At 40.7% G+C, this 18106-nt stretch overlaps 1 long non-coding RNA gene across 1 annotated transcript; it reads left to right on the plus strand.

Moving 5' to 3' along the window:
- The first annotated feature begins 1165 nt into the window (after nucleotides 1-1165).
- On the plus strand, nucleotides 1166-15262 carry LOC129524862 (uncharacterized). Its single transcript, XR_008668801.2, has 3 exons — nucleotides 1166-1257; nucleotides 11471-11578; nucleotides 15141-15262. It is a non-coding gene; the product is annotated as an uncharacterized lncRNA (long non-coding RNA).
- The last annotated feature ends 2844 nt before the right edge of the window (nucleotides 15263-18106 follow it).

Consider the following 18106-nt stretch of genomic DNA (forward strand, 5'->3'; position numbering starts at 1 on the left):
AGTATTGGCAAAAGGGCTATCAACTTGCTGAACCCTTGGCAACTGCCAGATGAGAAGGATGTGCAGACGGGACAAGGTCAAGGCACTGAGAGACTGAGGATGGAGCTGCGAGCCTGAAATCCTGATGGGGCTGGGGAATGGCCTCAGTGGAAGGAGCTGAGTCAGCCAGGGCAAGGGGAAGTAGTGATGCTCAGAGGACATTTGCTTCAGTGACTCTGCAAGTGGGGGACTGGGGAGTGACAGGAAGACCCAGTGTGTGTGCACTAGGATGGATGATTTGAGTGGAGTGGAAGAGCTATTGCAGATGAGAACTTGAGGAATCAGAGGCCATTTGGTACAGTGGAACGCCATGTGTTTGTTGAAGTTATTGGGCACGATGGTGGGACTTTGAGTCCAGATGCTAAGACTTTGACAAATGGCTGGGAAGGGAGTGACCAGGAATGGGCTAGAAGAAACTAACAGGAAGGAGGGGTTGAGCTGAAAACCACGAAGTCCAAAAAAGCAAGAATTTTTGCAAGAGGGAACAATAGTAGTGGATGCAAGTGGAACAAGGAGCAAAGACGATGGCAGCCCACCTCCATACTAGGGTGCATGTGAGAGAAAGGCATTCCCGGGCAATTGGAAGGAGTGTCTTCTGAGAAGAGACAGCTTTCGGCTGACGCAAGATGCATGAAGGAAGCTCAGGAAGAGCAGAGGAGGTGGGAGAGTTTCTCTGATGGCAGAGGGGAAGGGGTTGGGAGACAACTCGGTGCCTAGAAGTGCAGCATTCTTGTTACAAACACAGACAGGAGAATATGGTAGTCCCTGCTTATCCTCATGAGATGTGTTCCAAGATCCCCACTGGATGCCTGAAACCATGGATGGTACCAGATCCTATAGATATTGTTTTTTCCTATACCTACATACCTATGATACAGTTTAATTGATAAATTAGGCACAGTAAGAGATTAATAACAGTAACTCATAATAAGATAGAACGATTCTAAAAATATACTGCAGTAAAAGTTGTGGGAATGTGGTCTCTCTCTCCAAATATTTTACTGTTCTGTGCTCACCCTTCTTGTGATGATGTGGGATACCACAATGCCTTTGTGATGACATGCAGTGAGGTAAATGAAACAGACATTGTGACGTAGGGTTGGGCTACTATTGACTTTCTGACGATTAGGAGGACCATCTGCTTCAGGTGAACCTGGATCATCGAACCATAACGGCAGTGACTCAATGTCAGGAGCAGATGCTATCGATGACTAATGGGTGGGTAGTACAATGTGGATCCACTGGACAAAGGGATGATTCATGTCCCAGGTGGGATGGGGCGGGACAATTCAAGATTTTATCGCCCTTCTCAGAATGCTGCCCAGTTTAAAACTTATAATTTGTTTCTTTCTGGAATTTTCTATTTAATATTTTTGGACTGTGGTTGACCTCGGGTAACTGAAACCACAAAAAGTAAAGCTGTAGATAAGGGAGGACACTATAACAAACTGTGGACCAGGAAGAAGAAAGATGCCTGAAAAATAATAATGGAATGAAGAAAAATAAATCGTTAGGCAATAATCCCTACCAATATTAAGTCAAATCAGACCAAGAAGATCAGGCCCTCCAGGAGGCCTCTGACCCCTAAGCAAATGGCTTTCAATTTAGAGAAGAGTTTGTTCAAACTGGGGTTTGAACTCTATTTTTAGACAATTCTCTTAACATGTAACCCCAAATATTTATATTATAGCTAAAAAGATTGTACCCTGGTGAAAAAAATAGCTGAATTTAAATACACATATATACATACATACACACATATTTACACACATACACAATCTTGCCAATTAAAGATGCCAATTTAATCAACTCCTGGCTTTCTCTTCATAATGAACAATCTTGAGCCCTTACTTTTTTTGCAGAAGTCTCATTTTCTAATCCTGGTTGACTTTAGGGATAGAATGTTCTCCAAGTTCTCCATGCCCCTTAATTCTAGAACTCAGGAATGGACACTGTGCTCCTAGAAAAGTTTGACTAGTACCATGTACAATGGGAGGGTGATCTCATGGTTCCTCTGGGGACTTGGTTTTACGTCCTGGCACTGTTCAGTCTTTAAAAAGCTGCTGTTATGACTGACTCCAGCTTATCTATTTTCATTGCTGGCTCGTTTTAAGACATCCTTCCCTGTAGCCAGTCACATCTTATCTTCTATTTGTATACTTCACTTCCCTCTCCTGGAGGGACTCCTACCCTGCATTTATCTTCAGCAAACTTTAAAAAGCATACTGACCACTTTTCTAATTTAGTAAGGTTATTTTAAACTTTGCTCTTCACCAGCGGGCTGAGGCTGGTCTTCCCACTCCTCCATTGAAGCAGTGACTAATGTGCTCTGAGTTTCCTTCATGCCAACGCTGTGTTTGGGGATGTCTGTTTGCAAACATTTCAGCCTGAATTTTTCTCTGCTACTCCTGGGGCCTCCCTGTGCTGGGAGCACTTCTGTGGAGGTCAGGCCTTGGTCAGTGTCGATCCTTGTTCCTTTTGGCCTTTATCAGTTAAGAGAATCAGCTGGGTGCAGTGGCTCACACCTATAATCCCAGCACTTTGGGAGGCCAAGGCGGCTGATTCACTTCAGGTCAGGAGTTCAAGACCAGCCTGGCCAACATAGTGAACCCTCGTCTGTACTAAAAATACAAAAATTAGCTGGGCATGGTGGTGTGTGCCTATAGTCCCAACTACTTGGGAGGCTGAGGCAGGAAAATTGCTTGAACCCAGGAGGCAGAGGTTGCAGTGAGCTGAGATCATGCCACTGAAGTCCAGCCTGGGCAACAGAGGGAAAAAAAAAAGGGAATAAATTCCCTAATATTTCAAACCTTAGGTCAAACGTCTATAGATGTTAATGTTGAGGAGGACTATTTCTAAATTAACACACAGACAACAAGAACGTAATCTTTTAGATCCAAAATCAGCACCTGTACTATTATTATTTTTTTGGTTCTTTTATATATGATATATCCCAGAGACTATGTCTGTTTTGCACTGCAAGAGCCGGTGAAATGTCTATCCTTTTTTTTTTTTTTTTTTTTTTTTTTTAATAGACAGGACCTTGTTCTGTTGCCCAGGTTGGAGTGCAGTGGAATGATCACAGGTCACTGCTGCCTTGAACTCCTTGGCCCAGGTGATCCTCCCGCCTCAGCCTCCCAAATAGCTGGGACTGCAGGCATGTGCTGCCATGTCCAGCTAATTTTTAAATTTGGTGTCAAGACAGGGTCTCGCTATGTTGCCCAGGCTGGTATTGAACTTGTGGCCTCCAGCAATTCTCCTGCCCCAGCCTTTGGAGTAGCTGGTACTATAGGAGCACCATTGCACCTGCCTGGTCGTAATTTTTAACTCAGCCATTCCAGAGGGGAAGAGCATCATTAAATAGTGAAAGAAAGAATGAACGCAAAGTCAGAAAATGCAGGAAAGGATGCACAGAGGCAGGTACAAATCCTCCCTCGAGCCAGGACTAATCCCTTCCTGTCCAAGTTCCAATGGCTGATGCTTCATCTTTCTTCCTTTCCTCTGGTCTACATGATTTCCCTGTAAATATTGTTACAAGCATTTGCATCTAAATCTTGTTTTCTCTATGAAACTACAAACCTGCAGAGGGAAGTTCCTGATAGTTGCTAATCTATCTCTATTTCACTCACAGTATTTTACCTAATGTCTTAAAACAGTCAGTTCTCAATAAAGATTGGTCATTAAAGATTGCTCAGTAAAGATTGGTCACAGCGGCTCATGTGTGCCATCTCATCTCAATGCTCTGGGCGGCCAGGCAGGAGAATCGCCTGGGCCCAGGAGTGCCAGACCAGCTTGGGCAAGAGAGTAGGACGTTGTTTTTAAAAAAAAAAAAAAAAAAATTAATAAAAATAAAAAAATGAGCCAAGCTTGGTACACACCTGTAGTCCCCACTGTGTGGGAGTCTGAGGTGGGAGGATCACTTGAGCCTAGGAGAAGGAGTCTGTAGTGAGCTATGATTGTGCCACTGAACTCCAGCCTGTGTAACAGAGTGAGACCTTGTCTCAAAAGAAAAAAAAAGAAAAGAAAAAATTTGCAGTGCAGTGGCTCATGCCTGCAATGCCGGCACTTTGGGAAGGTGGGGTGGGCAGATCACTTGAGGTCAGCAGTTTGAGGCCAGTCTGGCCAAGATGGTGAAAACCCCCCTCTACTAAAAATACAGAAACTAGCTGGGCGTGGTGGCATACACTTATAATCCTAGCTACTGGAGAGGCTGAGACAGAAGACTCGCTTGAACCCAGGAGGTGGAGGTTGCAGTGAGCTCAGATTGCACCACTGCACTCCAGCCTGGGTGACAGAGCCAGGCTCCACTTGGAAAAAAAAAAAAAAAAAAGTTGACTGAGTGAACAATGAAAGAACACATGCAATTTAAGAAAGTTTAGTCCCAAGTTGATTTACTGTTTTGGCAAAGTAATTTAATTTTAATCGAATTCTCTTCTAATTCAAAACGTTAATTGATTTAAATAATAATGAGATGAAAAATAACCAATTTGAAATCTAGAGACACAGACTGGCAAATTGGATAAAGAGTCAAGACCCATCAGTGCGCTGTATTCAGGAAACCCATCTCACGTGCAGAGACACACATAGGCTCAAAATAAAGGGATGGAGGAAGATCTACCAAGCAAATGGAAAACAAAAAAAGGCAGGGGTTGCAATCCTAGTCTCTGATAAAACAGACTTTAAACCAACAAAGATCAAAAGAGACAAAGAAGGCCATTACATAATGGTAAAGGGATCAATTCAACAAGAAGAGCTAACTATCCTAAATATATATGCACCCAATACAGGAGCACCCAGATTCATAAAACAAGTCCTGAGTGACCTACAAAGAGACTTAGACTCCCACACAATAATAATGGGAGACTTTAACACCCCACTGTCAACATAGACAGATCAACGAGACAGAAAGTTAACAAGGTTATCCAGGAATTGAACTAAGCTCTGCACCAAGCGGACCTAATAGACATCAACAGAACTCTCCACCCCAAATCAACAGAATGTACACTCTTTTCAGCACCACACCACACCTATTTCAAAATTGACCACATAGTTGGAAGTAAAGCACTCCTCAGCAAATGTAAAAGAACAGAAATTATAACAAACTGTCTCTCAGACCACACTGCAATCAAACTAGAACTCAGGACTAAGAAACTCACTCAAAACCACTCAACTAAATGGAAACTGAACAACCTGCTCCTGAATGACTACTGGGTACACAACGAAATAAAGGCAGAAATAAAGATGTTCTCTGAAACCAACATGAAAAAAGACAAAACATACCAGAATCTCTGGGACACATTCAAAGCAGTGTGTAGAGGGAAGTTTATAGCACTAAATGCCCACAAGAGAAAGCAGGAAAAATCTAAAATTGACACCTTAACGTCACAATTAAAAGAACTAGAGAAGCAAGAGCAAACACATTCAAAAGCTAGCAGACGGCAAGAAATAACTAAAATCAGAGCAGAACTGAAGGAAATAAAGACACAAAAAACCCTTCAAAAAATTAATGAATCCAGGAGCTGGTTTTTTGAAAAGATCAGCAAAATTGATAGACCACTAGCAAGACTAATAAAGAAGAAAAGAGAGAAGAATCAAATAGACGCAATAAAAAATGATAAAGGGGATATCACCACCAATCCCACAGAAATACAAACTACCATCAGAGAATACTACAAACACCTCTATGCAAATAAACTAGAAAATCTAGAAGAAATGGATAAATTCCTCGACACATACACTCTCCCAAGACTAAACCAGGAAGAAGTTGAATCTCTGAATAGACCAATAACAGGATCTGAAATTGAGGCAATAATTAATAGCCTACCAACCAAAAAAAATCCAGGGTCAGATGGATTCACAGCCAAATTCTACCAGAGGTACAAGGAGGAGCTGGTACCATTCCTTCTGAAACTATTCCAATCAATAGAAAAAGAAGGAATCCTCCCTAACTCATTTTATGAGGCCAGCATCATCCTGATACCAAAGCCTGGCAGAGACAGGACCAAAAAAGAGAATTTTAGACCAATATCCTTGATGAACACTGATGCAAAAATCCTCAATAAAATACTGGCAAATCGAATCCAGCAGCACATCAAAAAGCTTATCCACCATGATCAAGTGGGCTTCATCCCTGGGATGCAAGGCTGGTTCAACATACGCAAATCAATAAATGTAATCCATCATATAAACAGAACCAAAGACAAAAACCACATGATTATCTCAATAGATGCCGAAAAGGCCTTTGACAAAATTCAACAACTCTTCATGCTAAAAACTCTCAATAAATTAGGTATTGATGGAACGTATCTCAAAATAATAAGAGCTATCTGTGACAAACCCAGAGCCAATATCATACTGAATGGGCAAAAACTGGAAGTATTCCCTTTGAAAACTGGCACAAGACAGGGATGCCCTCTCTCACCACTCCTATTCAACATAGTGTTGGAAGTTCTGGCCAGGGTAATTAGGCAGGAGAAGGAAATAAAGGGTATTCGATTAGGAAAAGAGGAAGTCAAATTGTCCCTGTTTGCAGATGACATGACAGTGTATCTAGAAAACCCCATTGTCTCAGCCCAAAATCTCCTTAAGCTGATAAGCAACTTCAGCAAAGTCTCAGGATACAAAATCAATGTACGAAAATCACAAGCATTCTTATACACCAATAACAGACAAACAGAGAGCCAAATCATGAGTGAACTCCCATTCACAACTGCTTCAAAGAGAATAAAATACCTAGGTATCCAACTTACAAGGGACGTGAAGGACCTCTTCAAGGAGAACTACAAACCACTGCTCAGTGAAATAAAAGAGGATACAAACAAATGGAAGAACATTCCATGCTCATGGGTAGGAAGAATCAATATGGTGAAAATGGCCATACTGCCCAAGGTAATTTATAGATTCAATGCCATCCCCATCAAGCTACCAATGACTTTCTTCACAGAATTGGAAAAAACTACTTTAAAGTTCATATGGAACCAAAAAAGAGCCCGCATTGCCAAGTCAATCCTAAGCCAAAAGAACAAAGCTGGAGGCATCATGCTACCTGACATCAAACTATACTACAAGGCTACAGTAACCAAAACAGGATGGTACTGGTACCAAAACAGAGACATAGACTAATGGAACAGAACAGAGCCCTCAGAAATAATGCCTTATATCTACAACCATCTCATCTTTGACAAACCTGACAAAAACAAGAAATGGGGAAAGGATTACCTATTTAATAAATGGTGCTGGCAAAACTAGCTAGCCATATATAGAAAGCTGAAACTGGATCCCTTCCTTACACCTTATACTAAAATTAATTCAAGATGGATTAAAGACTTCAATGTTAGACCTAAAACCATAAAAACCCTAGAAGAAAACCTAGGCAATACCATTCAGGACATAGGCATGGGCAAGGACTTCATGTCTAAAACACCAAAAGCAATGGCAACAAAAGACAAAATTGACAAATGGGATCTAATTAAACGAAAGAGCTTCTGCACAGCAAAAGAAACTACCATCAGAGTGAACACGCAACCTACAAAATGGGAGAAAATTTTCGCAACCTCCTTATCTGACAAAGGGCTAATATCCAGAATCTACAATGAACTCAAGCAAATTTACAAGAAAAAAACAAACAACCCTATCAAAAAGTGGGCAAAGGACATGAACAGACACTTCTCAAAAGAAGACCTTTATGCAGTGAAAAAACACATGAAAAAATGCTCATATCACTGGCCATCAGAGAAATGCAAATCAAAACCACTATGAGATACCATCTCACACCAGTTAGAATGGCAATCATTAAAAAGTCAGGAAACAACAGGTGCTGGAGAGGATGTGGAGAAATAGGAACACTTTTACACTGTTGCTGGGACTGTAAACTAGTTCAACCATTGTGGAAGTCAGTGTGGCGATTCCTCAGGGATCTAGAACTAGAAATACCATTTGAGCCAGCCATCCCATTACTGGGTATATACCCAAAGGATTATAAATCATGCTGCTATAAAGACACATGCACACGTATGTTTATTGCAGCACTACTCACAATAGCAAAGACTTGGAACCAACCCAAATGTCCAACAACAATAGACTGGATTAAGAAAATGTGGCACATATACACCATGGAATACTATGCAGCCATAAAAAATGAAGAGTTCATGTCCTTTGTAGGGACATGGATGAAACTGGAAACCATCATTCTCAGCAAACTATCGCAAGGACAAAAAAACCAAACACTGCATGTTCTCACTCATAGGTGGGAATTGAACAATGAGAACACATGGACACAGGAAGGGGAACATGAGACTCCGGGGACTGTTGTGGGATAGGGGGAGGGGGGAGGGATAGCATTGGGAGATATACCTAATGCTAAATGACCAGTTAATGGGTGCAACACACCAACATGGCACATGTATACATATGTAACAAACCTGCACATTGTGCACATGTACCCTAAAGCTTCAAGTATAACAATAATAAAATAAAATAAAGGAATCTAGAGATAAAGATGTTTGGGTAGAAAGGGGAAACCTTTGTGGATTTTCTTTAAAAAACACTCAAATCAATTTTCATGAATGAATGTAAGGGGAAGTCATATGCCCGCCTGCCTCTCTCAAACCTGGACAGAATGTTTGCAAATATCAAATAGGAAGCTCCAAAAGTTCCCCATAATAGAAAATCAGTGAGAACAGTATGTCTGGATCCTACTAGACATTTCTAAACAATCTCATTATTTAGAAAAAAATCATATGAAAGAAAGTATTTCTGGATAAAAGAACACATTAAAAATGAACAAGACTATTTGGAAAAAATTAGATTGAATTAAACATGTAAATGTGATAGTTTGTTATACTGTCCTTACACATGCAGAATCACCTAGACCAGGCTAAGAAAGTGATTGTTTGCAATAATGATGATTACAGATACTACTAATTCCTGTAAATAACCCTTTATGTGTCCAGCAGTCTAATCCACTGTACCCAAAAAGATGTAGCAGTATCATAGAACTATTCAAATTTACAGCTTCGCATTTTCTCTACAGAAGTTATAAAATGACTAAAGCAAAATGAACCTTCAACATTTCGATGGAATAAATGGCAACATATAAAACATAATCATCTGCTCAACTACCTATTTTAAGGTAGTTTAACACGTTAACTAAAGATTCACCTGTGTTTCTCATGTTATGTGGAATGCAGAATAAAGGAAAAAGTAAAGACACTGTGAACTACGGCCTCCTGCAGGTACTCCCAGTGGCTTCTTTCTACATGTTAGGTCACCAGGACCCAGTCCTGAGCTTCTCCAGCCAGACCCAAGAGGAAGGCAATAAACCAACCTATTGTCTGGTTGGGTCTGAAATGATTTCTGCGATTATAGACCCCACAGGTCTAGAGAGGAACATGGAAATTGACTGCACACTGTCTTGCAAAACACTCCTGCCCCATAAAGAGTTGGACCAGCCTAAAGAACATCAATACTAACAAAGAAAATATAAACCCTTCCTCAATATTAAATACAACTATCACTTGTTGACATGTTACTGTTAGGTACTATGCTAAATGCTTTATATATAAGATCACATTTAATTCTTCACCACCACCTTACGGGGGACATTATTATTCCTATTTTATAAATGGGGAAACATGAGATTGCAGAGTATTAAATGACTTGCTCAAAATCGCCCAGCTGGGAAGCGGTGGTGCTAGCACTTCAAACCACAGCTACTTGATTTCGAAGCCCTGGCTGCGGCCATCCCTTAGGAGATAGAACCCGCACCTTGGTCCTTTTACACTGTAGCCCTGACTTGAACCCCAAACTGCTTAGCAGAAAACTTGGGATCCTGCCCAGTTCTCATCAGCCCCCTCTATATTTTCCTAATGTGCTTGGTGGAAGAATTTGAAGGTTACTCTTCAAAATAGTTTGTGTGGGGAATGGTAAATAATAAAAGGTAACGTAGAATGAACAAATACCATATGCCAGGCGCATGCAAAACTTATCCCACTTGATCCTTACAAATCTGTGAGCTAGCCATCGTTATCCCCTCTTACAGATGAGGAAACAGGATCAGAGGGGTAAACTGCTATGCCCAAAGGTACACATTTATTCAGTTTAAGAGCCAGGATTCAAAACTGTGTTTTCTCCTTTTAGAGTCTGTGTATTTGGACTACAGTATTCTTACTCTCAGTCAACTTGATTGTACATGGCCTGTGATCATTTATTTGTTGACAGTTCTCAGATAAATCACCTTCCTTTAAATTAAAAAAGAAAAATCATTTCCACCTTCTTTTAAATTAAGAAAAGAAAAATCACTAACAGGTATTTTTTTTTTTTTTTGCCTCCGGGAGTAAAGCAGGCTGAAAATAAGTGACATATATTAGATAGTAGGTCTTGGTTTCTAAAATTTAATAGTGAGGCAACACATTTTTGTAGACAAACCATTGCTTCTTACAAAGATAAGGGTAGAAAGATACAGAGGAAAAAATCACTGTAGTGCATGATCTCAATTTCTTCCACAAGAAACCAGATCTGGAGAGATTAATATGTCACCAAATAAAATAAAGTAAAAGAAAAATGAAGTAATTAAGGATCATATCTCCAGTTTCATATAACACAATCATACTATATGTAATAGTTCCCTATTGGCAGAAATATACTGTCATTTACTGCCAGGGATTATCTCTTGACACAATATATTTTATAGAGTTATATTGGAAAACAAGTAAAAAAGAAGGAATCCTGTGATTCACATATTGCAAAAATCTTGATATAAGTATGGTAGCTCATTGGCTAGATTAGGTTGTCAATGTGTTTTGTGAGATGTAAATGAACTGGAATTCCCTTCTGATGCCACCAGTACCATCTTCCTCTTTCTTTCAGAATTAGAGAAGTGACTTGCATTTGAGATTCTTCACTGTGAAGTAATTCTGGTCAGGGAGCATGTGAATACTCTCTGTGCATAACACAATCAGGGTATTTCTTTGCAAGAAATAAAGACAAAATGATGTAAATGAAAAAAAATAAACTTGTTCACTTACCCCAGCACATCCTAAATCTGTAGGTACTCAAACCCCTTCAGTCAAGAACTGCATAAACTTTCATGGATTCCTGTATGTATTTGCTTCAGAGCAGATGTTGTGAGGTGGGATAGTTGGGGAAGGTGCATTCCTGTTCCCCTCTGACAATGATGGGCAGGGGCAACAAGTCCATCCTGTCTATGGGCAGCAAAGCCCATCTACATGAGAGAAATGAAGTAACTGGAGAAATGAAAAGGTCTTTCCTACAAATTTCCTCTCCCCAGGACAGAGCTAGAGCTACATACGATGAGTCCAAAAGAAGCCATCCATTCATAGGTGTCACATACATGTAAAAGTACAATGTGTATATAAATATACACATTTACATATACAGATCTATTGTAAGAAATTGACTTACATGATTACAGAGGCAAAGAAGTCCCAAGATCTGTACTTAGCAAGCTGGAGACCAGGGAGAGCTGATGGCATAGTCTCGGTGCAAGTCCAAAGGCCTGAGAACCAGGAGAGCTGACAGAGTAAGTTCCAGTCTGAAAGCCAGCTGGCTTGAAACTCAAGAAGAGCTGATGTTTCAGTTTGAGTCTGAAGGCAAGAAAAAGACCCATGTTCCAACTCAAGCAGTCAGGCAGGAGGAGTCCTCTCTTACTCAGCCTCTTTGTTTTGTTCAGTCTTCAATTGATTGGATGGGGTCTACTCGCATTAGGGAGGATATACTGCTTTGCTAGGTCTACCAATTCAAATGCTAATCTCATCTGGAAACACATTCACAGACACACCCAGAATAATGTTTGACCAAATGTCTGGGCACCCAGTGGCCCAGTCAAGTTGTCACATAAAATTAACCTAATGTATGCTGAGGGGCTAGCTAACAAACGCCTGGAACAGATGCCTTTTGGGTTGATACAAGAACAATAGACTTTAAATTCTCAACCTAAGAGGCTCTAAAACTTAACTAGTTAGCATTATGTAACTACAGGTATTTCATCAGTCTATCTGCTGTTTCCTGTAATCAGATAAATTTCCAAAGAATTCGGATGGGCTTTACAAGTAGAAAAGGAGGAATCCTATGATTCACATATTGGAAATATCTTGATATAACTATGGTAGCTCATCTTCTAGATTAGGTTGTTGATGTGTTTTGTGAGATGTAAATGAACTAGAATTCCCTTCTGATATCACCAGTACCATCTTCCTTTACCATTCAGATCAAACATTAAACTCGGGTTGATGACTTTCATGACTTCCAGAAAATGTACCATTCATTTTCATTCCTCCTCTCTCCCTGATTTGACAGTCTCATTTCTTTCCTCCATCTCTTATCTTCACCACTCTTTTTGTTCTGAATATTATAGTTAAGTTGAATATCAATTAAAATTTGTTAGACAGTGTTGCTACTTTCAAAGAATGTTTGTCCTATAAATGTTGAATCTTTGAGTATTTCCAATGACTGTTGATTGTAAAATGGTTAGTGTTACATATAAAAAGGACAAAAATTTTGAGAGGCCAAGGCAGGAGGATCACTTGAGGCCAGGAGTATGAGACCAGCCTGGGCAATATAACAAGACCCTGTCTCTACAAAATAAAAAAAAAAATTAGTCAGGAATAGTCCTAACTACTCAGGAGACTGAGGCGAGAGAAATGCTTATGCCCAGGAGTTCGAGGTTGCAGTAAGTTAAGATTGTACCACTGCACTCCAGCCTGGGCGACAGAGTGAGACCTTGTCTCTAAAAAAGCAAAAACAAAAACAAAATGCTCTCACTGCAAACCCCTTGCAGTGAAATAATTCATTTTAGAGTGACGATTAGAATCTCTGCAAACGGGAGAATGCTTAAAGGCAATTGCTGTGATTCGTCCTTCACTCTTGCTTACTGTCCCCAATTTTCTTAAACTTCCATTGATAGATGTTTCCCCGGTGACTGTCATGGAAGAAATGGTAATTTTCCTAAGCCTACTTAAGCACTTCTAGTCTTGACTTGAGTCTAACACTTTTGGGACAAATTTTGATTTTTCTGGAAATAATATGTAACTAGTTTCAAGGTTTGCCAATAACTGGGATATACATCAAATAATGCGTACCTACGATTATGCTTTTGTTAGTGCGCTATTACATAATTAACAAATTTTAGATTGCTATAATAGTCAAAAGAGCACATATTTTAATAATGTGCCTATGATATGGCCCACAGAATATCATAATTCTTAAAGAGATACTTGCCTCTGTGCTTTTTCAATATTTATACAGTGAAAAGTCAGCTTCTCTGGCTTCTCAGCTGTAAACCACTTAACAAATCCAGAGTGAATTTTAAAAATGCCAACCCTGCTTTCTGAAGAGCCTGCTATAGTGCCAGATTCTGCTGATGGAAGAATGTTTTTCACAGCTTGAATACCAATTACGGAAAAGTATACAACAGAAAGCAGAAATATTAGACAAAGGGGAAGACTATAAACCCAAGAAAGTTTCTTTCCCTTTGCCATGGTGGTTCTGCACTCATGACTGACTGAATTGAAACTTTTCAGATTTGCCCATTATTTTTATTTTTTTATTTTTATCTTTTTTAGAGATAGCATCTTGCTCTGTCACCCAGGCTGGAATGCAGTGGCGTAATCATAGCCCACCGTAACCTTGAACTTCTGGGCTCAAGTGATCCCCTTGTCTTAGCCTCCCAAGTAGCTAGGACTACTCCTGGCTAATTTTTATTTTGCAAAGATAGAGTCTTACTGTGTTGCCCAGGCTGGTCTCGAACTCCTGAGCTTAAGTGATCTTCCTGCCTTGACCTCCCAAAGTACTGGGATTACAGGCATGAGCTACTGTGCCTGGCTAGATTTGTTCATTTTAGAAGTGTTACTTTTACTATTTTCAACTTGAAAACATTTTACACTATTCACTGTTAATTTAAAAAAAAAAGTCACGTATAATGTGCATATATTTAAGCCAACTTTACAAATCAAGATTGGTAATTATTCTTTTCCCGCCTAGAATATAAAATATTCTGTGATATTGCTATAGGAATTGAAAATATCCATCAGGTGTGAGTGTGTGAGGCCAGGATCTACAGTAACTAACTTCACACCCAGTGTAGTGGGAGAGTTAGAGACATTAGGACCTTGCTGTTCAAAAGAAGATAACGAGAGCCACATACATAATTTCTAATTTCCTAGTAGCCACATTAACAAAGGCAAAAAGAAACAATTGAAATTTAAAAATTTGATTTAACCCAATATATCTGTACTATATGGTTTCAACATATAATCTATATAAAAATTATTAATAAAATATTTTACATTTGTTCATACTCTGTCTTTAAAATCTAGTGTGCATGTTATGCTTATAGCACACCTCAGTTTGGATTAGCCACATCTCAAGTACTCAATAGCCACATGTGGTTGGTGGGTACCATACTGGATAACACCAATTGGATTGGACACAATCTGCTTCTTAGACTTTTGTTAGACAAATTAGATGATGGATTTTTTGTTCTGTTTTGTTTTGTTTTTTGAGATGGAGTCTTGTTCCGTCACCCAGGCTGGAGTACAGTAGCGTAATCTCAGCTCACTGCAACCTCTGCCTCCTAGGTTTAAGCCATTCTCCTGCCTCAGCCTCCTGAGTAGCTTGAACTACAGGCACCTGCCACCAAGCCCAGCTAATTTTTGTATTTTTAGTAGAGACGGGGTTTCACCATGTTGGCCAGACTGGTCTTGAACTCCCAACCTGAAGTGATCCGCCCACCTCAACCTCCCAAAGTGCTGGGATTACAGGTGTGAGCCACCGCGCCCAGCCAGATGATGGATTTTTAAAATGTGAACCTTTTACTGATGCATAAAAATATACAGAATAATGCATAAATAATAAGTGCATTTTGATGAGTTTTCATGAAGAACATAGCTGCTTAACTAGACCCCAGATCATGAGATGGAAAATTAACAGAGGCTCCCTCGTGTTCCCTTTACATTTTCTTTTGATATCACAAATATCAAGACCTTGCTTTTCTTACCTCCCACTCTATAAAGCAGACTCACTTATACATTAGGTTGGTGTGAAAGTAATTGGTGCACATTGAAAGACAGTGCTTTGGTTTTCAGGGCAGTTCCAATCCTGGTCATGAATCTGCATTATGGATCTTCACAAATTGAAGAAGCCCTTAAGGGGCCACGCTGGGAAAGGCAAGTTGAAAGAGAAGGACATCCCTGACTACTTAATAAACTGGGTGTGTGTGTATTTCTCTTGGCTCTCATTTAGTTTCGAATATAGGGTGATGTAATTCAAATACCTTCTGAATCTGCTTTCTTTCTCCACGTGGTCATTAAATATGAGTGCAGTAAGGATGAGAAAATAACTCTCAGTTATATCAACTTCTATGGGATGTTGCAAAGCTGTGATCATTTTTGATCAAGCAAAGTTTTCTCTTGGCCAAAGAAGAACTGGGTATACAACATACACTCTATAAATACAGTGCATGGCTAGGAGGGTGAGAGATGGAGCAAACATCCAAGCATTTCATATATTTTTCTAAAAAAAATTTTTTGGAAAAGAAACTCAGGTTTATAGATGTAGTGTCTTTCCAGAGCTACAGAAAGGGTGAGAGGCTGGCATGCGGTGGCTCATGCCTGTAATCCCAGCACTTTGGGAGGCACTTTGGTGGATCACCTGAGGTCAGGAGTTCGAGACCAGCCTGGCCAACATGGTGAAACGCTGTCTCTACTAAAAATACAAAATTAGCTGGGTGTGGTGGTGGGCATCTGTAATCCCAGCCATTTGGGAGGCTGAGGCAGGAGAATCACTTGAACCCAGGAGGCAGAAGTTGCAGTGAGCTGAGATCCTGCCATTGCACTCCAGCCTGGGCAAAAAGAGTGAAACATCTCAAAAAAAAAAAAAGGGTGAGAGGGAGGTAAGCATGAATGCAGGAAAGCACACTTTGCCAAGCTAGAGATGAAATCGCACACCTCCCTGCCATTCCCTTCAGGAGCCTTCTCCTAGGAGGGGAGAGTCCATGACTTCAAGGCCCTTCCTCCGCAGAGAGCTGTGCAACAGCAGCGCAGATCAGCATGGCTCCACCAGGAAGCAGAACGCCTTGTTCCTGCTGTGACTGCAGTGGCTCCCTCTTTCTCTCTCTTTCTGCCCTATCCTTCCTTGTGGGGTGCCTTTCTTTGAGGGCAAAAGTGTCTTGGATATTTTCAAGCACCCGAAAGATGAAGGACATCACAAGGGTGGGTCTGCCACATAGCTATTTAAGTGGTTAAAGATAGAAAATGATATTGGCTAAAAAAAAAAACCCAGTCTCTGCATAGCTTAGTGACTGTGATGGTTAAAATTGAGTGTCAACTTGATTAGATTGAAGGATGCAAAGTATTGGTCTTGGGAGTGGCTATGAGGGTGTCTCCAAAGGAGATTAACATTTGAGTCAGTGGACGGGGAAAGGCAGACCCACTCTCAATCTGGGTGGGTACCATTTAATCAGCTGCCAGCGCAGCTAGGATAAAGCAGGCAGAAGAATATGGAAGGACTTGACTTGCTGAGTCTTCTGGCCTCCATCTTTCTCCTGTGCTGGATGCTTCCTGGCTTCGAACATCAGACTCCAAGTTCATCAGCTTTTGGACTCTTGGACTTACACCAGTGATTTGCCAGGGGTTCTCGGGCCTTCGGCCACAGACTGAAGGTTGCATTGTCAGCGTTCCTACTTCTGAGGTTTTAGGACTTGGACTGGCTTCCCTGCTCCTCACCTTGCAGATGGCTTATTGTGGGACTTCACCTTGTGATCACACGAGTCAATTCTCCTAATAAACTCCCCTTCATAAATACATCTATCCTATTAGTTCTGTCCCTCTAGAGAACCCTAATACAGTGACTATTTCATCACACCTTATTCTGAAGAGAGCCACATCCTTTGGTGTTGAGGGGAGGCTGAGTATTCCCTGTTCCATCATTTGTTCTATCTCACAGGATAGGACTGAACGCCTGACATATCTGAACGTCATGACAGACTGTGATATTATGCAGTCTCACGGCTCAGCAGGGAAATGGGCTGGCAACACTAGATGAGTCAAGGGATTAAACCTTTCCAATTCCCATATTTTAGCTAAAAAAAAACAATAATATATAAAAAATTAAAAAACAAAAACAAACTGAAAAGAAAATCTGACATATGGAAAAGTGTATCATAGGGATAGACCATGGGCAATTGCACATAGGTAGTCCATAGAGCTGGCTGATTATCACAATCATTCATTGTATTTTGAAGTCTTGCATCGCAATGAGTAGTTTTTTTTTTTTAATTTAATTGGGCATGGCTTTCCTTGGTGAGTATGTTCGCATTGATTTTCTTTTTTTTTTTTTTTTTGAGAGGGAGTCTCGCTCACCTGGGCTGGAGTACAGTGGCACGATCTCGGCTCACTACAAACTCCGCCTCCCAGGTTCACACCATTCTCCTGCCTCAGCCTCCAGAGTAGCTGGGACTACAGGCGCCCGCTACCATGCCTGGCTAATTTTTTGTATTTTTAGTAGAGACGGGGTTTCACCATGTTAGCCAGGATGGTCTCGATCTCGTGACCTCGTGATACGCCTGCCTTGGCCTCCCAAAGTGCTGGGATTACAGGCGTGAGCCACCACACCTGGCCCACGTTGATTTTCTATGTGGTGTTGCTCTTTTTGAAATTCTTCCATTATTTGATATACATGGAAATGAGCATTCCCTATTCTGCCTAACATAATGCAACCGTCTTGTGACTGTGATTTTCAGGGTTTTATCTAATTAATTAATTTTTTGGAGACAGGATCTTGCTCTGTTGCCCAGGCAGGAGTGCAGTAGCATGATTACAGTTCACTCCACTTCTACCTCCCAGCCTCAAGCCATCCTCCTCCTTCACCCTCCAGAGTAGCTGGAACTGCAGGCACGTACCAGCACACCTGGCTATTTTTGTATTTTTTTGTAGAGGTGGGGTTTATGTGGCCCAGGCTTGTCTCAAGCTCCTGGGCTCAAGCAATACTCCCACCTCAGCCTCCCAAAATGCTGGGATTATAGGCATGAGCCATGGCGCCTGGACTGATTTTC

Source organism: Gorilla gorilla, chromosome 8, assembly GCF_029281585.2.
Source record: "Gorilla gorilla gorilla isolate KB3781 chromosome 8, NHGRI_mGorGor1-v2.1_pri, whole genome shotgun sequence".
Taxonomy (NCBI): Eukaryota; Metazoa; Chordata; class Mammalia; order Primates; family Hominidae; genus Gorilla; species Gorilla gorilla.